This window comes from Eschrichtius robustus, chromosome 10 (assembly GCF_028021215.1).
Source record: "Eschrichtius robustus isolate mEscRob2 chromosome 10, mEscRob2.pri, whole genome shotgun sequence".
NCBI lineage: Eukaryota > Metazoa > Chordata > Mammalia > Artiodactyla > Eschrichtiidae > Eschrichtius > Eschrichtius robustus.
The window spans coordinates 52,924,080-52,947,604 of record NC_090833.1 but is presented as its reverse complement, the minus strand read 5'-3'; the positions used below and the strand labels follow the sequence as shown (position 1 = coordinate 52,947,604).

At 43.0% G+C, this 23,525-nt stretch overlaps 1 protein-coding gene across 9 annotated transcripts in view; it reads right to left on the bottom strand.

The window, feature by feature from the left end:
* SMARCA2 (SWI/SNF related BAF chromatin remodeling complex subunit ATPase 2) overlaps positions 1–21,562 on the bottom strand; it is a 191,667-nt gene extending 170,105 nt beyond the window's left edge. For 3 of the 9 annotated variants that reach the window (XM_068553912.1, XM_068553919.1, XM_068553920.1), the window contains exon 1: positions 4,600–4,747. The gene's annotated coding sequence lies outside the window, so the exon portion shown is untranslated. Of the gene's footprint in view, positions 1–950; positions 969–2,253; positions 2,481–2,861; positions 2,951–3,880; positions 4,068–4,599; positions 4,748–21,544 lie in introns of those variants that run through there. The other 6 variants (XM_068553918.1, XM_068553921.1, XM_068553915.1 and 3 more) reach the window with 6 other exon arrangements.
* Positions 21,563–23,525: the final 1,963 nt, after the last annotated feature.

The following is a 23,525-nucleotide window of genomic DNA, read 5'->3' as shown; positions in this document are numbered from 1 at the left end:
CTTCTGGCGGCTAAACCAGGTCTGATCAACCCAGCCTCAGTATGCTAGTGCTGGGAAACACTCTTTAGCATTATATTTGTGACAGTTCAGTTGTTCTCATGGCACCATGTCAAGATGTCATAAATAGTGATTTATTATTTCTCTGGAGTATCGAAAAGCTGCTGACCTAGGAGAGTTTGACAAAGGCCTTGTTTACAAAGGAAGACTGCTAAAGGGAAAAAAAAGCCAACATGAAAACACTAGAGGATGGCACCACTTTTATAATATATGAAAGTCTTCTCTTTTATGGTCTTGTTCCAATACATAATAAGCCCTCAAACTGAAATGTCAAAATATTACCGGAATATTAGGGGTATCACAATGATCTCCCAGAAAAGCATGGTATGTGTGCTTTCATGCTCGCCTGTAAAATAACTTATCTTAAACTTAATCAAAGAAAAAAGGTTTCAATAATTATTTCTTCGCCAAAGTGGTACTTTCTGCTTATAGTGTCAGAAATATTTTAAACAGAATCCAAACATTAACAATATGACAAGTGCAGAGGCACTTTTTTTTTTGGTCAATTCCAAGCCTCAGGTGTTGGTCAAAGCACTTTTTAAGAAACTTGACGAGAAATGCTCAAAAACCACTTTAAAAAAAACGAACAAAAGAAAAGATCTAAGGCTGCTTTGAACACACGCTGGCGGTGAATATTTTCTGTGAAACCCCACAGGGCAGCCAGTCCCCGAGCTGGGATGTAACTGATGTCACTCAGGAGAGAAAAGCTGCATGTAAGTAAGGAAGCACCCCCTCACCTCTGCCAATTCTTCAAGGGTTCTGATACCCCAAACTCCTGATTTATTTTACAGTGTTCTTCAACAATATGGCTTCTCTCTTTAATGCCCCCAACAAGGTAGAGGGGCGGCTGTCTACAGGTTTGGTTTTTTATTTCAGGTCACATCCATAAATACCTTTTGTACCTAATAGGCATCTCCAAATCCCCTCTTTCCAGCAGCAAACATTCCAGTTGTCAGGGAGCTTAAAAAAAAAAGTCCAGGAGAATAAAAGGGCAATTAGATTCCTAAAAGAGAAAGTGTGTTCTATTTGCATAACAATGCACCAACTTGGATTCAAACCTGCCACACCTCTTAACACTTCACCAGTGGGCTAGAAGTAGGCTAGAAGCCTAGCAAGTCTAGTGTAGGCAAACAAGCCTGGGGTAGTGGTCCCCCAAAAAACTGGTGGAAAATACCACTGAAACATTTGAATGTGCACATGTAAGTCTACACGCACATATAACACTGGGCATGGCTTTTATTTCAGTACAGCTCTCAGAGGTTTCTGAGTCTTACTTACATGGTTAGACAGGAATTTTCTTCCACTCAGTACTCAAGCAACAATCTTTCTGTTCCTACAAGCATTCTCTTCCAACAGCCAGGTGTAAATTAAAAAGTCCTTTGAAATGGAAGTTTAAATTTGAACTCTGCTATTGGTAACGCATAGACGTTAAAAATAACCACTCAGTACGGTAGACAAACGTGTATCCTTAATGTCTTCCTTATGCTCTAACATCACACATAGTTAGGAACACAGCCTACCCAATAACCAGGAGATAAGGATGACACCTCTCCATAAAATACCGACCCGGGTCGCTTTGCTTTTTCAAAAGCACCAACCTCCGTCAGGTTAAGGAGGAGAAAAGAAAGAAAGAAAGAAAAGGGACAACCTTGCAAAACTCTCCAAAAAGTTATATAAACAAAGGAGGGGGGAAGCCCAGTATTGGGCTTTTGCACCCATGTGCTACTAAAGTTACATAACACCCGCTGCAGACATTAAAGAAGGAATGGATTCGGTACAACAGCCCCACTTCCCTCGACTCCCCAGCCTGTCTCCTGCTCTTAAAAAATCCAAACGCCTGGCAGGACCAAGTGGACGACTCTGAATATTTATTTTATTGTTGGAGTAAATACTGCGAGAGTTGGAGGCACGTTTAGGCCCGAAGTTTGCATGTGCAATGGCCCCAAGGCGCAGCGACTCCACTCCCCAGACCCGGAGAAGAACTGACAAGGGACAGCAGCCAGCAAGGCCTTCTTCTTCCCCTCGCGGTGCCTCCCGCTGGAAAGTTTTCCACGCGATCGACCGGAGGGTCGGGAGCCGGCTTCCCCCGCCTGCCTGACTTTGCAGGCACGGCGAGCCGGGAGACCGGAGGGGGCCGGCAGGGAAAGAGCTGGAAAGCTCTGCACAGGGCGGGCGGCGGCGGCGCAGAATCCTTACCTGGGGGACACGGAACAAAAAGAGGCGCGGGGCTCGCCGAGCCTGCAGTGGCAGCGCGGCCGGCGGCCCGGAGCGGGTCTTCCCCGCCCGAGCCCTAGGCCGGCGCCAGAGTCCGCGGCCCGGCCCCGGCCGCCGCTGCCGCTTCCTCCCTCGCGCGCGTCATGTCACGGCGATCAAACATGTCTGTGTGCGCTTCGCTGCTGTGACTTCCTGATTCTCTGCCGCTCGCGCGCGCACACTCACACTCACAGCCAGCCACACGCACACGCCACCGCCCCCACCCCACCCCAGCCCCCGCCACCAAATCTCGCCTTGTCCTCCCCCGGCTCCCGGGCAGGGCGCGGGCAGGACCGGCTGCCCGCGCCGCTGCTCGCGACGCACCGGCCCCGGCGCGCACTCACGCACTCACACTCCCGCGCAGCCACACTCGCGCCGGCCCCGAGGGCGCCGAGACGCGAGCTGCGGGAGCTCGCCGCCCCCTCCCACCCTCCCTCCCTACTTAACCTCCCAGCCAAACTTTTTTTTTTCTGCCTGATCCACGTCCAACTTCCCTCCGCCGCCCCCCCCCCACCTCCACCCCCCAGCAGTCCGGCCAGCCCCGTGCTCACCAGGATCCGCTGCAAACTGCAACCCGGATAAAAATAATAATGCAATCCAGGCGGCGGAGGCGGGGGCGAGCGCGCAGACACTGGCGGGAGGCGATTTCCCCGCGTGTACCGGAAACCGGCCGAGCGCCGGGACCCGGGAGCGGGTGTCCCCCCGGAGCCCGCACCGCTGCGCCCCGCCCCGCGCGGTGCAACTGCGCCCAGGCTGCGAGGCCTCGGTGTGCGCCCGCAAACGGAGGGCGACTAGGGGCTGGCGCGCCGGGCTGGTTATTTGGGGAAGTGCATCGCGACACCTTTGCAGATGGCATGGCCGTGTTTTGCAAAACAAACGGGGGAAGGGAAGACGGCTAGATGGAGGGGGGAAGCAGAGGAAGGAGTAAACCAGGTTGGGATGGGAATAAAGCAAACTCGAAAGCAAGGAGTGAGAAGGAAGGGGTGCGTGTCATCGTTGGGGGGAGGCTCCCTCCCGGTCACCCCGCCTCCCGCCCTCGCCAGCCTCCCCATTCCCTCCCCCCCGCAGCCCTTCCCCTTCTCCGGCGAACGCCACGGCCACTGCCCGGGTGCGCGCGGGTCCTGTTTGTGACAGTCAGGCAGAGAGGATTATCCGGATCATGGCCTCCCCGGCCCGCAGCCACGGTGGCTCCCCTAGCACCCGGATGATCGCGGGCGACCCACGCCCGCGGTTTCCGCAGCTCGAGCTAGGGGAAGACGCAAAGCAAAAGAAAACAAACCCGGGAAGGGGGAGGGCAGGGTAACTGAGCCCGGCAAGCACCTCCGACCTCCTTCTTCGGGACCTCCTCCCTCCCTCCCAGCAGTGCGGCCCGGGCCGGACACCCCGAACTTCAACACCCGAGCCCGCGCGGCCGCCAGGTACCAGGGGCAGGGACGTCCGCAGTGCCCCGGGCGCAGCAGCCCCCCGCCCGGCAGCCCCTTTGCCTAAAGGCCTGCCTACCGGTCAGCGCCCCCATCCCCGCCCGAGGGAACGCGCGAAGTGGAGGTGACACCTCCGACGCCGCACGCACCGGCCCCGCGGCGTTGGCTGCCGCCGCTTCGGAGCGCCAGCTTCGGCTTCTCCCGCCGCGATCCGCTTGCGTCTCCGCAGCCGGAGCCCTTTAAACAAGTCCCCGGGAAGCGGGTGGCAGCCGCGTTCGTTGGCGCCCCGCCGCCAGCCCGGGCTCCTCGCCCTCCTCTCCCGCTCGCCTTCCAACTCTTCCGGGGAAGACTGCTCTGGAAGAACTGTCGCGTTTCCATCCTCCTTCCCGGTCCTCCTGCCAACCCCCCACCACCCTAGCTTTTATAGGAATGGGGGGGTTGCAACCTTGCCGAGTGTGTGTGTGTTGCAACCTGGAGTTGGCAGCGCATCGCTGACTGCCTACCTAGGGTCAAGGCTGTGGTTTGTTGGGATGTTCCTCCCCTTGCCTCCTTGAAGTAGTCATTATTACTGTTATTATTAGAACAGCAAGGTTCTGTTGAAACTTTCCGGTTTCTCCCACCGCCTCGCGGGAGCTGCTGTTAGATCATTCCACCTGAGGCCGGCAGGGAGGAGGCGGGCTTTTTTTGTTGTAGCGATTGGCCCGCCTGTTTGTTTTGGTCTCCGTGCATGCACAATAAATAATAATTAGGATAATAATGAATAATCCCCGGCGAAGGCGGCGCGGTGCCGGAGGGGTTTGTGCCGCGGCTGCGGCCCGAAGGCCGGAGGGAGGGGAAAGAGGAGAAAGGAGTTGTAAGTTATATTTACCTTGTTCGCGAGGAGTGTGCTGGCTGAATCTCTTCCCTCTGTGAGTCACCCGGAGTACAGAAACAGAGGGAGAGAGGACTAGATTATGAATATGACTTCATTGATGACAGCCATCCCCTCCTCTTCCTAAACTCCGGCTCCGCCCCGCGTCCCACCCTCACCGCCTCCACGGGCGCCGGAAGAAGCGCCGCAGTTGGCCCCGTGCGCCGCTCTTCCCTGCCCGCCTGGGCGCGGGTTGGCGGGACGCGCATGTCACTCGCCCCGCTCAGCGACTCCCGAAGCTCGGAGGGGAGGAGGGGGCGGTGTGCAAGAATGTGGATCGAGACAGCTCTACTGTATGCGTGGATCCGTGTGTGTCTGCAAGGCGCCGGCTCTCTGGCCGTGTTTGTGCGTGGAACGGAGAAACTGCGCAGGACGCAGAAAGCCCGGAGACCTGATGGAGTTGGGCGGCCGTTATCCCTTCCCGGCGGTCTTCCAGGGCCGCCGCCGGGCTCCTCTCGGGAGGCTGGGAAGCGGAGGAGGCAAAGCGAAAGAGAGGGCAGCCGTAGTAATAGCGCGTAGTAGTTTGGGGTTATGTGAAGAAGGTGCTGGAATTTAACTGCGCCTCCGCCTGCCAGAGCGAGCCTGCAGAGGCAAAGGGAGGGGACGAGGGGAGGGCTCCGAGTGGCACCAAAGCTGTTTGTGGCACAGCGTTGAGCATGAGAAAAAACAGGCATCGACGTGCTGCCCGAAACTTTTTCTCCCCTACCCCGCCCCACCCCCCAAGGCTGTAATTATAAATCTCCCTTTCTCCCCCCGTAAAAAGGGAGGCGGGCACAAAGAACATTCCTGCCAAATCTGTCTCTTTTCTAAAGGACTGCAAGCTTCCAAATGCCAACGAGGGAAAAACAGCTGGGAGGCTGAACGCCTTATAAATAAATAAACCCGCTCTAACCCCTTGTGGATCAGACACAGCACTTTAACCTTACCTCACCTGTCATCTTCGTGTAAAATATATACAAAAAATAGGGGGAAACAACCTCGTGGGGGCGGGGAGGGAGGGTCAGGGGGCAGTTGAAGCATGGAATCTGCTTTTGATTTAAGAAGGGTAATAAATCTCTTTTTCTCTCCTGTCCGAAGTCTCTTCGCCTCCACCCCACATTTAAGACCAGTTAAGGCTACAGACAGCCAACTGCTGGCACTTGGCGGTTTTGAGACCTCTTGTTCCCATTTTTCTTGAAATACAGTACTTTGGCTGGACGAATAGGTCAGTGTTTGCTGAGACAATTTTATTTTTAGTTTTACGAAGTGTGAAAGAATGTTAGGAGATTTTAAATCAGGGGCCTATTATTTTAGCCTCAGATGAATGTAGGTGCTTGACTCTTAAAATTAAAACTGTTCCTATATGGTAGTGTTAGTGAAAAGTATGATTTATTCCTTATTTTGTAATGTAATGGCTTAAATTAGTCATGCAAAGCGCACTGTGGCTATTTGGTTGAGGAGTTTGCCCCCCTAGAGTAAAATCCTATTTTAACACCATTTTACTGTTGCAAAATTGCCTCTATTTGAGCAACTGGGTCTGAAATACAGTTCTAGGATGCTTAAAAAACTATGCACTGGATACATTGAAGACAAGAAGCTGTGGAAAGAACACTGCTGCAACGTGCTGCATGTGGTCATTAAGTGGCAAGAATTGTTTATGTTGCTGGTCCATTGCTGGTGGAAGAAGAGTCTGCAAGGGCACCATTTTCAGGTGGCTGGGAGTGTCAAGGATCATGCACCCTGCAGTTTTCTAAGGCTTTGCTACTTGCTTGTTAACCTGAGTTTCATAATTTTCTGTCTATCCCAAAGTGAACCTCAAGACAACAAATGATAACACATCTAAAAGAAGTAGAATATAGTATGCCCTGAAGAATCTATTGTAATAACTTGTTTTTCTGCCTGAGGATATGCCAGTATAACTATTAATTAGGTGAGAAATCTTAAACAAAATTAGTAATGTAGCAAAAAGTGTAACTTCCAACTGCCTAATAAATTACAACTAATAATATAGCCAGATAACCTAGTTGTCTATAAAAGGGCTTTAACTAATGGCGATGCTTATTTAATACCTTAGGTAATATAAGGTTTTAATTTGGGCGAGGGGGAGGTTAATCTGTTTCCCTGGCATGCCAACCTCACATGCCAATTTTCAGAAACTGATGACTTCATCTTTATTCCCTTGTGAATAAGTGCCCTTTATCCCTTTAAGATTCCACCTTCATCTGCCATGCCAAATTTCAAAAAGAGAACAATCATCTTAGTGAGACAGTAGAGGAAGAAACTAGCCACTCCTTCTGGCATTTTGTCAGATGGAAAGTAAAGAAGAAAACACTCCCTTTGTTACATGTGTATATTCTTCAGTTCATATAAAATTTTGATGCAGTACTTGGAGGGATTGGTATCCATGCATTATATGCACAACTGTGGGTATGGAAAAATAAAATCCTTCCCTGGGAGCAGAGATTAAATATAGATATTACATCTCCCTTTCCCTTCACATTGGTCTAAGAAAGCACCACCTTCTCCCTTCAGGTCTTTCCTCTGAAGAATCGTCTTGTTTGTAGCTTGCACCACAGCAAGTACGAATTTTATAAAATAAAGCCTACGTTCAGGAGAAATGAAAAGGCAGCGCCATTCACTCAGTACAAAAAGAAGATTGTAGAACATATAGTGTGAGTTTCATCTCCGAAGGAAAGCAAAATTTAACAATAGCTATTAAGGAGGAAAATAAATGATAGGATTCTTTTGTTTTGCAGAAAATCACACAAAAGCAAATAGGGTTGGAGGCTAGAAGGACTCCAGGAAGCTGCACAGGATGCTAGGTTCACATGAAGCTTTTCCTTTTGGACTTTGATGAGTCATAATGTGTTCTCTGAACTTGCTTTTCTCTTTCTAGTTTGGCATTAAGGGAGAGAAGTCATTTTTTCATGTCTGTATGGCCGCGTTCACTTGTTATGTAAGTCGGCCGTGGTTGACGTCTTGTATAGAGTAGATTTGGGGTTTGAAAATTGACATCTAGCTACAACATCCCCCCCCCCCCACAGATTCCATGCACAAAGCCAGGAGACTTCTAGTTTCACTCGGCAAACTGTCCATGCTGGCTGAAATGTGGCCTAGCTTCAAACAGGAGCAAGTAAGACCATTTAAGGAATGAGGACTTGATCTACGGTAATGGGAACTAAACTTTGACAAAGTGAATCAACCGACATTTAATTTAGTGAAGAGTTTAGAATTAGCAAGTCGATTTATTACTGAAATAAACACTCCTCTCTCTCCTTTTTTCTAATCATCAGTCAATAAATTTAGTTTCTCCACAGCCAGTCCTCCAAAACACCACCTCACTTCTCTTTGGAATCATATCATTCTCTAGGTTAAAAGCTTCTGTCTATTCCCAATCCATTCTATAATAAATTTCAGACCTCTTAGCATATCAGCCAAGGCTGTGCATCGACAGCTCTCTGCCAGCCTTATCGATCTGCCCGAAATGCTTGAGCTCAGGAAACTGGTTTACCTGCTGGCTCCTAAAGGGCCATATTGGATACATTACTTCCCTCTCAATGAAATGCAAGTTCCCAACCCACATCCTCCAAAACTCAGCTTATAGCCCAAGTACCTTCCAGTGGTCTTCCTTGCCCTCTCTGCCCTCCCCAGGCAAAGGAAACCACTAGTCCTCCTCTGCTCCTTTAGCAACCCGTGTGTACCATAGTAGCACTTGTTACTTTGATGCAATTATTTGTTTGGTATCCTCCACTAGATGGTTAGTGCCTGGAGGGTGTAGAGCAAGTTCAGTTCATCTTTGAAACCTCAGCAATTAGCTGGATGCCTAGCACGTGGTATGTTGTTTAAAAAATTTTTTTGTTGTTGCATGAAAGAATGAGAGATATATATTAAAATGATCTAACATCTAGAATTTTGCAGGTAATTAGCTAAGTTTTTAGCTATTGGTTAATTATGCTACTGAACAAGATTACTAAGTGTTCAGAATCTTTATGTTATTTTTCTAAGCTGAAAAGGCTGATACATTTTTGGTGTTTGTTTTGTTTTGTTTTGTTTTGGGGGGGAGGGGGTAGGTGGAAGGTGAGGAGAAGCTACAGCTCTTGCTATCATATAAAGAGCATTGAGAGGAAGTTGTGTTTGGTTTTTAAATTAGGCTAGGAATAACATGAGTACGTGGCAATTGTGAAATAGAGTAGTAATAATCATAATAGCAGCTCCCTTTTATTTCTCCTTAAATCATACGCTAGTATCTGCTGATGGAGATACTTTTACATATGCCATTTAATCCATTTAAACCTATGAGATATGTGGTATTATCCCTATTTTACAGATGAAGAAACTGAGAGGCAGTAAGTAATTTGCCTAAGGCAGGCCTCTCCCAAGTGGAGTGAGCAAGGCGATTCATTGTGATTTGGGAAGAACGTTAGAAATTTTATTTCTTTTTCCTTTAATGATTTCTTTTAATGATCTTTTTCCTTTAATGATTAAAAAAATGTAATGACCAAAAAAGAAAAAAAGAGCTTTGTAAATGTTTATTATACTCATTTACCCTAGCACCTTTACATGGTCCCAAGTAAACTGGTCACATACCAAATATTTTATCTGAGGATACTTAACAGAAGAGAAGGGCCACAGGCAGAGGGCGACGGTGGCGCCCCCCTCTGGTTCTTTCGCTTTCAAGGCCTTGATATTGCCTGAAGTTTACAGTTTCCACAGATTATGTTATTTGGTTTTAACCAGTCAACGCTCATATTTGAAGAACAAGTGGCTTTAAAAGATTCCTTCAAAGAAATTGAAGACTGAGATAAATCCGATAATGCAAGGATCAAATCTGCCACTTTAACCTCTAAGAGTTCTTTGCCAGCCACACTGAGAAGTGAAAGCGGTGACGGTCTAGGTAGATCTGACAAGAAATAGGTCAAAACATTCACAGTTATACAAGACTACTTGAAATTTAGATATATGTTAACCATCAGTAATGATGAATTCTGACCTAAGCATGTATTTTGCCTTGAGATATTAGCTAGTGACTCTATGACAGAATCATGATTAGCAAGATATTTAAATTTTTTCTATCATTTCACTCTCATTCTGTTATAGCTTCTATTTTGTGTGTTTTTTAGTGCACTTGATATATTAATACTGACCATGTGTATTATGAATAAATATACATAACTCATGCTCTATCTGTTGGTTTTTTCCCCCTTTTTTAACTGCAAGAAGAATGTGATCAGACAACTTGGAGATGACTAAATGATGAAGTCAGAATTTTTAACCCAACTTGATAAAACTCCAGACTTAGACTGATCTACATTGCTCATGTAAAAACTGCCCAATAATTTGTCATAAATGCAAAGTTCTAACCCATTATGGGGCAGGGGGAGGGTGGAATATAAATGATCTTCAGAGCATTTGAGAATCCCTTGAAAACTGTGTTCAAAATTTCGTGCTCATGCTAATGTGCACTTTCTACGGAGAAAGTCCATACATTTCATCAGATTCTCAAAGGGATCTTTCTCAAAGGGGATAAGAATTACTGATATAGAGGCGTCAGCAGCATCAATGACCTAGAATACTTTTCTGGTAAGAAATTAATCTTTCTCATAACTTTTATAAAACTAAGTGTGTTCATTTCGTATGTCCAAACATGTCTGTCCTTAAAAAAACTTGGTAGAACTCAATATTTCTCTACATAATTCAAATGCATCCTAACTGCCCAAAGGCAGGATAATTTCATTCTGAAGGATTTTCTCAATAATACTCCATTATATATCGTTGACTCGACAAGAAAGGATTTTATAAATGTTGTCATCAGCATGTCTTTGAGGCTTTGACACATCTCTGGGCAGTTGTACATTAGGAATCAGAACATGAAATCATGGTCTAAAAATTTGATATTGTCATAAATTGTTCAAATATTTTAACTTTTGTTTGGCAGGCCTTTGCCCTTACTTGCCTTTGATGCGTACTGTGTTTCTCTGAGTGATAATGTGCTTCTGTACCAATGTGACACTGTATCTCATCTCCAAGCCCCTCAACCAAATGCCACGGTAGCAGAATATCCATCTCACATGCTGTTTTATTAGATTTTATTGCAGCCTTTTACTTTTAGACCACCTTCAGCTGCTACAGGCCTTATCTTTTCAGTTACCATTCACTGCCTTTTATTTGTGTGCAACCGTTTTCCAGCTTGACCTGCATTACGTCACCCACCAGATTCTTACTTCAAATTCAGTACACAAAAGCACAATCTTCTGTTTTCTTATTTCAGTCACTTTCCTATATTTGAAGTTCTATATAAATTCAAGACAGGAGTAGAAAATAAGCCAGGAACATATAAAAACAGAAATAACCACTAAAATTACCTTAGATGACTCTTTAAAGAATTTGAGATAAATAATCTGCTTTGAGGGGGAAAAAAAAGTTGATCTCTCCACAGGTAGGGATAAAATAGATCCCACAACAATACGGCTTTATTTGAGTTTTCAATGATATTACCAGCCAGAAAGTGATGAATATATAAAACAAGTATAAAAAGTTTAGTGAAAGGGTTGTAAGCATCTGGATTTTGCATGGGACAAGGTTTAATGCTGGGCAGGAAGCTTTTATCTTCCCTTCAGATAAACTCAGATGAACAGTCAGTGACTTCAATGAGGGTTGGACATAAAGGGAACACTCACATTTGGTCTGGGGTCGTGCATATTCATTTGCTTATCTTATCAGAGACATTGTGATGTCTGCTGGAATTTTAATATTTTGAAGACTATTAGTGGCCTTTTGGTAATAGACTTTCCTTAAATATGGGAGAAAATAAGCGATTTGCTGATAAAAAAACATCATAACATACAACATTTTTTGTCTGTTTAATACTTAGGACTTAGGGTTTGGGGATATGTCTGACTGTTAAAGAAGCTGACACTTCACACTTTTCCCATATTTTGTCGAACTACTTAAAAAATATATCTATCAGGGGCTTTTGCCTTTAAGTGACACCTCATTTTATGCTGTGATTTATTTACTGACAATAATGACTGTAACCACCATTACCTGATATTCTGCAGGTCCATAGCCCCTATCAATGCTGATTATTTTCCTAAGAACTTGAGACCAGAAGGCTGAGCTATTATTTCTAATACTAACATAATAATTACTCATCAACTGAGGAAAATAAATAGTGCGAACATAATTTAATGATCTAGATAATCATTAATAATTAACCATTATTTAATATTAATTAAATATTAATTAATCAACAATTCATTAATGTTAATCATTCGATAAATAATGACTAATCTTGGGGCTTCCCTGGTGGCGCAGTGGTTGACAATCTGCCTGCCAATGCAGGGGACACGGGTTCGAGCCCTGGTCTGGGAGGATCCCACATGCCGCAGAGCAGCTAGGCCCGTGAGCCACAATTACTGAGCCTGCGCGTCTGGAGCCTGTGCTCCGCAACAAGAGAGGCCGCGATGGTGAGAGGCCCGCGCACCGCGATGAAGAGTGGCCCCCACTTGCCGCAACTAGAGAAAGCCCTCGCACAGAAACGAAGACCCAACACAGCCATAAATAAATAAAATTAAAAATATATATATATAAATAATGACTAATCTTTCAAACAGCCTACAAACGCTAATATCACTGGTCACATGAGCTGTCACAAACTATATACCAATGTCTGACTTCTAATGCTAACACTATAACTTCTTACAGTAGTCCCTGGTTTAAAAAATACATACCAATCTCAGAACCTCTGGTTCCATGCACAAAGTAAGCATAATATACTAGAACACATGATTGAATGGCCTGCTCATGGCCACCCACAAAGATTAGTATCTTGGTCTCCTCACTCCCAGTCAGGATACCTTCTACTATACTACATTGTTTCCCTTTTTAAAAGAAAAAAAAAGTCTCCTAGTTCATGTTCTTCAGATCAGTAATAGCCATCAAAACCCAACTGTAGAAATAAACCCGGCACTACCGGGCATGCTGTCAAATTTATTTTTCTAGACTGTGGCTTTCCAACTGTTTTAACAACTACTCTCAGTATGAAATGTATTATATATCATGACCCAATATACACATACTTAGGTACATAGTGAATTGTATCAGTCAGGGTCCAACTAGGAAAACCGAGGAATTTAATTCAGGAAATTGGCACACAGGTAATGGAAGAGCTGAGAAGTCAAATAATGAATTGAGAGTAGCAACGGTAAGAAGTCACTATTACCCCTAAACTGGGGGAGACAAGGGATGAGGCAGAATTAACAGAGCCCAGAGACCAGGGTGTTCTTATAAAATCTGAAACCATCATGGCTCTCAGTTAGGGCCCTGGTGAAGAGACAGCTGTTGCTAGAGATGTAGCCAGAAGCATCTATGGCTCACAAAACAGTGTCAAGTGTTGACCGCTCCCCAAAACTTCTATCCCGTATCTCCAGCTGCCCCAAAGCCATCGGAGTGGTTTCCCTTTCTCTTACTAAGTCTAAAGCATAAGTCATCATTTCATCTAAAATTACTATCCTCTTCAAGCACCTCTTTTTCTTTCAATTTTTTTAATTTAGTGCAGCTTTTGTAATGACAAACTATGATCACATTAGCAAAAATTTGATTAAAGAAAAAAAAACCACCCATAATTCCACCAGCTGGACCCAACCTCTTAGAATTAAGTTGCCATTCTTCCTAGTCTTTCCTATTGTATATGTTTTTGTACCCTTGTAATCACAGTCTGTAATTCTAGTAGTATCTTGCTTACAATTCGAATTATTCCATAGGATTTTTCTTATTGAAAAAGCTTTCGCAATAGTTTATTGTTTTACTGTTATCTCTGTTTCCAGTAATTTTCTCCACCAGTTGATTCTACGCACCTGGCTAACTTTAATCTTATTCGTGGCACTACTTTACCCATCTTTTGTATGCTTAAGAACCTTGGGTGATTCCTCATTGTTCAAAAAATGAAGTCCAGCCTCCTTAGTCAAGCTCAAAGGCCCTTCCTTAAACAGGGAATCCATGTTTAAGGATTAATCCATCCTTTCCAGCCTCATCATCTGTTACAGAACCTTTCCTTAGGCCAAATGGTACCACTTATTATTCCACACGCAAATGTAATCTTCCCAGTGCCTTCCTTCAAACCATTCTTACTGCCTATAATACCCATGTTCCCTTTGACGCTTCCTTTAGCCCAGGTGCTATTTCCTCCCCCCAAAAGGGTTTTCCAGCTGACCCACCCACTGTGGTTACTCTCTTCTCTCTTTTTAACAATTTCTACTTGTTACTTGAGCCACCTGTTGGACAAGCTCTAGGACCGTATCTTCTACCTCTTTGTGTCCTCAGAGCTCAGCACAAAGGGCATATTCAATAAATATTTATTAATGATGATGATGAGACCCACTGTCAGCACAGCTGTTCTGCTTTCTAAGATAATGAGGAAAGCAGTACAGGAGCATTAGTGAGAAAATTCACTGTGGTCCTCCTTAAATGCTGCCAAAAGTCCTAAGAGATTTACAAACATTCTACTCCAATTGCAAAGACATAAACTTTGGAAGGAAGAAAGGAGGGGGGGAGGAAGGGAGGGAGGGAGGGAGGAAGGGAAGAAGGGAGGGGATAATCAAGGACTATTTTGCATTTGCACATAATCTGTTTCATTTATGATACAGCCGAGATAAATGTGAAACATTCTTAGATTGTAACATCTCTATTAGAAAATGTCTTGAGACTCAAGACGGCTTAAACAGTGGATCATAGAAGATTCCAAATTAGAGCCCTAGGCTTTGTAAATCCAACCAATGCATTTTAGTCATATCATAAGCAGTTTGGTACAATGGTTAAAATTTGGGCTCCCAAGTGGCGCAACTACTATTTGCATGACCATGGAAAATTTACCTAACATTTTTTTGGGCCCAGTTTTCCCAGCTGTGAAAGAAGGACAATAGCAGTAGTACTCTAGAAAATATTTAAAAACTCACTCTCCCCTCAAAAGCCCTGATTTGTAATATATGTCGATTTCCAAGGTATAAATATTCCCACAGTGGATGATTTCAAGCTGCTAATAGGCTCACAAGATTCCTGAAAATTTAACAATGGACTCTTTCAGGGTACCTTCCTTACAGGGTTGTTGTGAAGATTATGAGTTAACACATAAAAGCACTTAAAACTGGCCCTGGTATATCATATGCTTAGTTTGATGAATATTAGCTATTTTTATCATACCATTTTAGTTTGCCTTCTTCCATGGAAATGGAGGATAGAAATAGCAAGTACTATTGAAAAAAGCAGTTGCCATGATTTTAGATCATTTCATCCTCTTCCTAATCACATGTTTTATGTTCACTACTGCCAAGCAGCCCCATTGACTTATTTGAATTTCTTTCCTTTTCCTTAATTCATCTTTTTTTTTTGGAGCATTCTAAGAATCAGAGGACTGGCTAAAAGCCACATACCAGGAAAAAAAAGTGTTATAAAAAGTAAGGATAATCCCAACTGAATAATTTCCCCTGAATAATAATCATTTTAAGAAAGGCTTAAGTAACTACTCAAACAACTAGGTATGAAAGTTTATTCAGATACAATTACTTATTGCCTATTTTTGGGGGGGATATGAATTGTACTTCACCTAGCCTCTTTTCAAAATAATTTTATTCCCTGGTGTTCTTCCTGACACAAAAGAAATAAGAATTTTTTATTAAAAAGAATCCCAAAATATATGACTCTGAACGGTAAGACTTTCTGCTTTTTTATTTCTATCAGCACTCCCATGACTTCTACTTATAAAATATCTGCTTACAAATATTGTAATTTTCAGGATGTTTCATCAGAACTACTACTCAGGCAATAAATATTTGCTACCTATAGAAAACAGGGTGCTTTTCCATCTTTAAACCAAAAATTGACTAGCCAACTACTCAGTTCCTCAGCTGGAACCCCCAGGTCCCAGCATTTTTCTCTAGAATGTCTTCCTTTCTTGCTCAGCTGTTCTGTCACTCCTCAATTTTTTTTTTTTTTTTTTGGCTGTGCCATGCGGGATCTTAGTTCCCTGACCAGGGATCGATCCCATGTCCCTTGCAGTGTAAGCACAGAGTCCTTACCACTGGACCACCAGGGAAATCCCTGTCACCCCTCTCTTTTGCAAATTCTGAATTCTTCATTTTCTTCTCCCACTCAGGAAATGGTCTCTAATTTTACTTTTGCAAATTTTATTCCCTTTTCAGTTATTTTCTCCGTTGTTCCTTTCCTCCTGTTGCTATTATTTTGTTACTTCTTTCCTGAACGCCACACCTAAAGTCATCTTCAACCGTTAGGGGATTTTCAGTTTATGAAGAGCCTCCTTTTGCTGTTGGAGGAACACAGGAGACTGTGAAACACTGAGGCTACAATCCCATGCGAATGGCTGCTTGAATTCTCCCTATTTTGAGAAAATGGAAGTCTCTCCCAATCTTTTTCCTACCCTTTCTCCTCTTTCCCTGCCCTGGCTCTGGCAACCGCCCTTCTACTTTTGGTCGCTTTGAATGGGACTACTCTTATTAGGTGGAATCATACGATATTTGTCTTTGATGAATGGCTGATTTCACTTAGCATAATGTCCGCAAGATTCATCCATGTTGAAGCATTTAACAGCATTTCCTTCCTTTTCAAAGCTGAATGATATTCCATTGTATGTACATACCACATTTTGTTTATTTGTTCATCCATTGATGGACACTTGGGTTGCTTCTGCTTTTGGGCTTCCAAATAATTCTATGAAAATTGGTGTGCAAATATCTGTTCCAGTTCCTGATTTCAACTCTTCTGGAATAGCAGTGGAATTGCTGGATCATATGGTGATTCTAATTTTAATTTTTTTTAGGAACCACAATACTGTTTTCCGTAACAGTATGCTTTTCTTTGTACACCATTTTACCTTCCCACTAGCAGTGCACAAGGATTGCGACTTCTCCGCATCCTTACTAGCACTTGTTAGTTTCTGGGGTTTTAATTTTTTGATAGTAGTCCTCCTATCTTCATTAAAAGCATGTATGTTATTAAACAAAAAGCTAAGAATAATTTCTGTCATACACCACCTTGATCCCATGTTCATAATTTTCAAAATCCCTTGAATTCCGGTTGTTGCTATTAATCTCATTTTTGCTCTAAAATATAGGACTTTGTTTCCAGGATGAGACCAGAGACTGCAGAATCTACTTAAACTCTGCAGCATCCTTGTTAATAGGTCTCTCTTTCTCTCCACGTTTTTCACAGTGAAAGCTATCTTGCAGGACCTCCAAGCTTGGTAGATCCCTCTCTCCAGCTTGAAGTCCGTAGCCCATTTCTCCGTGAACTACAATTAACGTACTTATGGCTGACATTTCCGTTTCCTTCTTGTCAGCTTTATTAAGATGTAATGTACACTTAAGTGTAAAATTCAATGAGTTTTGACAAACCTCTACAGTATTGAAACCACCACAGCAATCATAATATAGAACATTTTTAAGGGTTTCTATTTGACCTCTCTGCATTAATTAAACAAATAGAAAACTGGAGTGTGTATGAACAACCGTTAGCTCTATTGGTTATGAACAATACTACTCCCACATCCGTATCCTTGCTTACAATCTTTGTCTCCTTTCTTACTATTGCTAAAAGATTCTTTAGTATACAAAAGGGAGATAGGAAAGCTGTGGAGAGAAGAGGAAAGGAGAGGACAAGAAAGGAGAGGAAACGGTATGTTTACTCTAAGTTGACATATTTCAATAAGCTTAATCCTAGACTATTAGCACATGATTACTGGGTTTTCTTCCACCTGTAGTAAATGGCTATATCTCTGTGATGTGAATAATTGTTTTCCATTGAATACTTTTGGCCCCTATTCTGTGTCTATAGGCTTGTAAGTTTCCTTCCTTCCTTCCCTCCCTCTTCCTTTCCTTTCCTTTTGTTTCTTTTCAGAAATGCTACTCTCTGAAATGTAGTTACTTACTTCTTCCTTATCAGTAATCTGTTGAAATTTCATTTCTTAATGAAGTTACATTTATATTGGTCCCATCAAATTCACTTTTTTTTTTCCTGGAGTTTGATTTTGTGTTCAACAAACACATTGTTCAGCACTTATTCTGTGCAGGGTATTCATTTGTTCTTCTAGGAACTTCATTTTACATCCAACAAACTCTTTACTGAGCATTTACTGTGTATAGGGCAAGTTTTCATCTTATATTTCTTTGGGTTCAACTAGAAGCTAAGTTTTTCCTTTTCCTATTATCTGGGATGGCTTTCCCGGTATTCAGTTCACAACTGTTTGTAGCATTTGTTAACATTTCCCCCTACACAAATAACGCTGCATTCTTTAATCCAGGCACTGCTTGGCATTTGTCAGATTTTTTCCCCCAGCTTTTCTAAAAGCATATTAATAGCCTTCATGCACTTGAAATTTTGCTTTAAGTATTTTATTTAGAGGTCCTTTAAGTTACCTTGGTATATATATTTAAAGACTTTTATTTTAAATCTGGCAGTCTAATTATAAATAAATCCCATCCTGGCACTCCTGAAGCTTAGATTTGGGACCCAACCCGAACACTAAAATAATGCCTTTAAGTAAAGTCCATTCTAATAATTGGGTCTGTAATATCTAGTTTCCCCTGAAATCCCAGCAGTTCTTTGCATCCAGTAGGTAAGGTGGTCAATAATATTTGGAATTATAGAATTTTAGAATGCAAAAGAACTGTAGGGAAATAAAGCACAGGGCTAGATTATTTTATGACTTTGAATTTGGCAGTGGTTTCTTAGATATGACATGAAAAGCACAAGAAACAAAACCAAGAAATAGACAAACTGAAACTCATCAAAACTTAAAACTTTGTACTTCAAAGGCACTATCAAGAAAGTAAAAAGACAGTTGAAGAATAGGAGAAAATACCTGCAAATCATATATCTGATATATCAAATCATATATCTGAAGGTCTAGTATCCTGGATACATAAAGAACTCTTACAACCCAGCAACAAAAAGACAAACAACCCAATCAAAAAACGGGCAAAGGCCTTGAATAGACATTTCTCCAAGGAAGATATATGTGACCAACAAGCACGTGAAAAGATGTTCAACATCATTAGCCATTAGGGAAATGCAAATCAAAGTCACACTGAGATACCACTTCACACTGACCAGGATGGCTATAATAGTAATTTAAAAAATTTAAATAACAGAAAGTAATAATAAAAACACAATAATCAAAAACAAAACAGAAAATGAGGATGTGGAAAAATAATTGGAACCCTCATACGTTGCTGATAGGAATGAAGAATGGTGCAACCTCTGTGGAAAACCATTTGGTAGTTCTTCAATATGCTGAACATACAGTTATATGACCCAGCAATTACATTCCTAAGTATATACCCGAAAGAATTGAAAGCAGGTATTCAAATAGAAACTTGTACATGAAAGTTTGTAGCAGCACTATTCACAATAGTGAAAAGGTAGAAGCAATCCAAATGTCTATCAACAGATGAATGGATAAAGAAAACGTGATATATCTACACAATGGGGTACTACTCAGCCATAAAAATGAAGTACCGATACATGTTATCACATGGATAAACCTTGAAAACATACGCTAGGTGAAAGAGGCCAAACACAAAAGGCCACATACTATGTCATTCCATTTATTTGAACTGTCCAGTATAGGAAAATCTATAGAGACAGAAGGCAGATTCATGATTTCCAGGGGCTGGGGACAGGGGAGAGTGGGGAGTGACTGCTTAATGGATATGGGGTTTCCTTTGGGGGTGATGAAAATGTTCTGAAACTAGGTAGTGATGACGACTGCACAGCATTGCGAATGTAATAAATACCACTGAATTATATACTTTAAAATGGTTAAAATGGTGCCTTCCACGTTATGTGAATTTTATCTCAATTCAGAAAAACGTATTGATGAATGTATCATTCACTATCCATGTGTTAGGTGTAGTAGATGTAGGGTTGATTAAGATACGGCTTCACTTTCTGGCCTTTGAGGTCCTCAAGGGACTGTCAAGTAAAATAATACAGAACGAAGGTGTGGGCTCTAAGACATACACAGGCTGCTAGGGGACCAGGTGATGATAGTGATACCAGTGGTAGGGCTTTCCACATGAAGCCAGAGAGTCATGGAGGACTGACTGATTGATTCAAAGTTTGTGAGTGTCCCCTTTGTGCCTGCTACTGTACTAGGCTGGGTGTTCAATGATGGACAACAACAGAGCCCAACCATCCCTCCTGGAACTTGCACTTGGGGCAAAGGCAGATATAAATTATAAACCCCTGCAGACTGAGGTAGGTGCTACAAAGTAAAGGAACAGTCTTCTATGAAAGTGCAGAATACAAACTTGACCTAGACCAGAGATGAGGGAAGGCCTCCTTCTGAAAGTAATCCTTAAGCTGGGATCTGTGGAATGAGTAGGAAAGGGGAGCAAGAGAGACTAGCATGGGGAGTTAGGTTAGGACTCAGTGCTTTCACTGCTGAGGGCCTGGGTTCAATCCCTGGTCGGGGAACTAACATCCCGCAAGCAGCGCGGCGTGGCCAAAAAAAGAGAGAGACAGAGAGAGACTAGCATGTGCAAAACCTATGGCAGTGGCAGGAGGAAACAGGGCATGAAAGAAGGTTGCTGTGGTTGGAATAAGCTGCCTAAGTGGGAGTTGAGACTGGAGAGACAAGCAGGGTCTGAGAGGGCCTCCTATACAGGCCCTGATAAAGATTATGTTCTTTATCCTAAGTGTGATAGGAAGGGGGCAGAGAGGGGATGGGGGATGGCTACCTCCATCCTGGCAGTCAAGAATGAACTGGAGGCGGGGAGAATAGATGCGGAGTGGAGACTAGTTAGGAAGCTACTGTAATTGTCCAGGGACTAGATGATGGCGCTTGCAGTTTGGAGACAGATACAGAAAAGTGGAGCTAGCCCTACAGAACAGGGGTGGAGTTAGGAAGGGAAAGGGGAAGACTGGCTCAGGCCCAACGACACCATGCACTAAGGCGTGGAGGCACCAAAGCGTGAAGCAGAAGCTGTATGTGGCGTACCAGAGGAGGTCACTATGGCAGAATCCATGGAAAGGTGTAGGTGCAAGGGGGTGTTTAAGTCTGCGGGAGTCAGATCACCAGGCACTCGCTGATGAGTCTCATCAAGGTGGACACAGGAAACTGTGAAGCATTTAAGAAACGCAACGTGACAACCAGATTCATGTTTACAAAGATCATTACAGAGATGCTAGAGAATGGATTTAGGGAGAATGAAAGGAAGATACTCTTGAGTGTAAACAAGGAAATGGATTAGGAGACTGTTGCAACTGCTCAATGTGAGAGCTAGTGAGAGCTACCCTCATGACACAGTGTCATGAGATTGGGAAATGGGATGGATGTGAGCCTGCTTCTGAGATCAGATCAATTGATAATCACAACAGTCATGACCCGTGGCACATACACAACCCCAGCGTCTTCTCCCATACGGTCTCACGGATGCTTGCCAGTTTAAGGGCTGTGGCATGAAACAAATGAAAAGATGCCACTGGAGGCTTCCCTGGTGGCACAGTGGTTAAGAATCTGCCTGCCAATGCAAGGGACACAGGTTCAAGCCCTGGCCCGGGATGATCCCACATGCCGCGGAGCAACTAAGCCCGTGCGCCACAACTACTGAGCCTGTGCTCTAGAGCCCACAAGCCACAACTACTGAGCCCACGTGCCACAACTACTGAAGCCTGTGCGCCTAGAGCCCATGCTCCGCAACAAGAGAAGCCACGACAATGAGAAGCCCGCGCACCACAACGAAGAGTAGCCCCCGCTCACCGCAACTAGAGAAAGCCCGCGCGCAGCAACGAAGACCCAACACAGCCAACATATAAATAAACATTTTGCTTTCAAAATTTACCCCCCATTTTGATGTGATATTGTCACCCAACTAAACTATAAGTTCTTTAAGAAGAGGGATCACAAACTTACCTGCTGTTCCTGGACTGTATTAGTAAGCTCGCTTGTCTTCTGTCTTCCAACTGATACCAGAGGGAACTCAGCCATCAGTAGGGACTCTGGGGGTGAGAGATAGTGAGGTCGGGGTGTCCATTCCCTTGTTGAACATCTGATTGGCTGCGTGCCTCCACCTCAGGCCACAGTTATTTTGGGTGCGTGTGTGTGTGGGGAGGGGGGGTGAAGGGTGAGGGGGCAATGGGAGGTGTCATCTTCTGTGGCTACTTTCCTGGGTTCTGAGATCTGCTCTGAGGTCTACATGTACTAATGGTCCTCTACCATTGCTGCCCCGGGATGCTTCACTAGACTCTGTTGATTCCCCTGAACCCTGCCCATACCTTTGTAAGGGTCCCTCCATTAACAGGCTCCAGGTTCCATCTGCATGTACCATTAGCTTCTCGCTGGAAACCTTGACTGATACAATTGTCTTCTATGCAAATGAAGCACTAAACTCTGACAAGATGATCCTGGAAAATTCCAAGGAGATAGGGTAACAATTTTCACTGACATTTTTCTTTGGCCCTGGTAGTGAAAAACTGAATGGATGTTTAAAATGTAATCTGTAGTTAATTATTGACGGAATAATGCTCCCTTAGGGCTCACTCTCCTCTGGTAGGCCCAGCTCCCCAATAACTGTAACCGAAACTATGAAACTACTTTATGAATTAAGTTGTGAACATCTTAAGTTTGAGATGCCTGAGGGGATAGCCTAGTGGCAATACTTACTGGAAACAGTGAGTTCCACATAGTAGGAGGTATTCAAGCAGAAGCTGGAAAAACAATGGATTGGTGGTTGAACTTTATGATTTTAAGGTCTTTTCCAATGTGTACTTTTATGATTCTTGGATTTATGCTATAATGGTCTGTCACCACAAATTTATTATGAAAATGTTGACTATTAAGATGGGTACTTTAATATAATGATACATGAGCAGTATGTACAAAGATAGATTTTTAAGCACAAAAAGCTTAAAGAGAATTCATCTTCAGCATGACATGGTGAAAATCCTAGTATCTGGAGACCGATAAACCTCTATTTCAATCCTTGCTCTCAGTGAAAAGCCATGTGTCCTATGGAAGCCACCTAACATCTTTGTATTTCAGTTTTCTCACATCTTTATCAATAGAGCAATGATAGGAATTCACTGAGATAACGCCTAGGACAAATTTAGGTACTCAATAAGTGTTAGTTCTCTTTGCTTCACTATCACCATTAAACTGTTCTTCCTATTACATGAATTTATGGTGCTAAGGTAAATAAGAATGCATTTAAGATTTCTTTTTTTAAGGAATGAAATAATGCCATTTGCAGCAACATGAGGGACCAAGAGATTATCATACTAAGTAAGTCAGATAGAGAAAGACAAATATCACTTATATGTGGCATCTAAAAAAAATGATACAAATGAATTTATTTACAAAACAGAATCAGACTCACAGACGTAAACAAACTTATGGTTACTAAAGGGGAAAGGGTGGGGGAGGGATAAATTAGGAGTTTGGGATTAGCAGGTACAAACCACGATACATAAAATAAACATCAAGGTCCTACTGCATAGCACAGGGAACTTCATTCAATATCTTATAATAACTTATGATGGAAAAGAATCTGAAAAAAGTGTGTATATATATATATATATATATAAAACACTGAATCACTTTGCTTTATACCTGAAACTAACACAACATTGTAAATCAACTATACTTCCATTAAAAACTGTTTTAAAAGTAAGCATGCAACCTAACAAAAAGTGAAGTTGAAAATAAAAAAAAATTTTTTTAATTAAAAAAAAAGAATTTGGTTTTTAGTTGAAAACCACAATCAAAGTAACGATCAAGACCTCCACTTTAGCATCTCCCAACTTTGAGGGCACAGTGTTCCACGCTACAGAGAACACATCGTATAAGAAAGTCTTCCCCAAAAGAGCTGGTATTTAAATATACTAGTAAACAAATT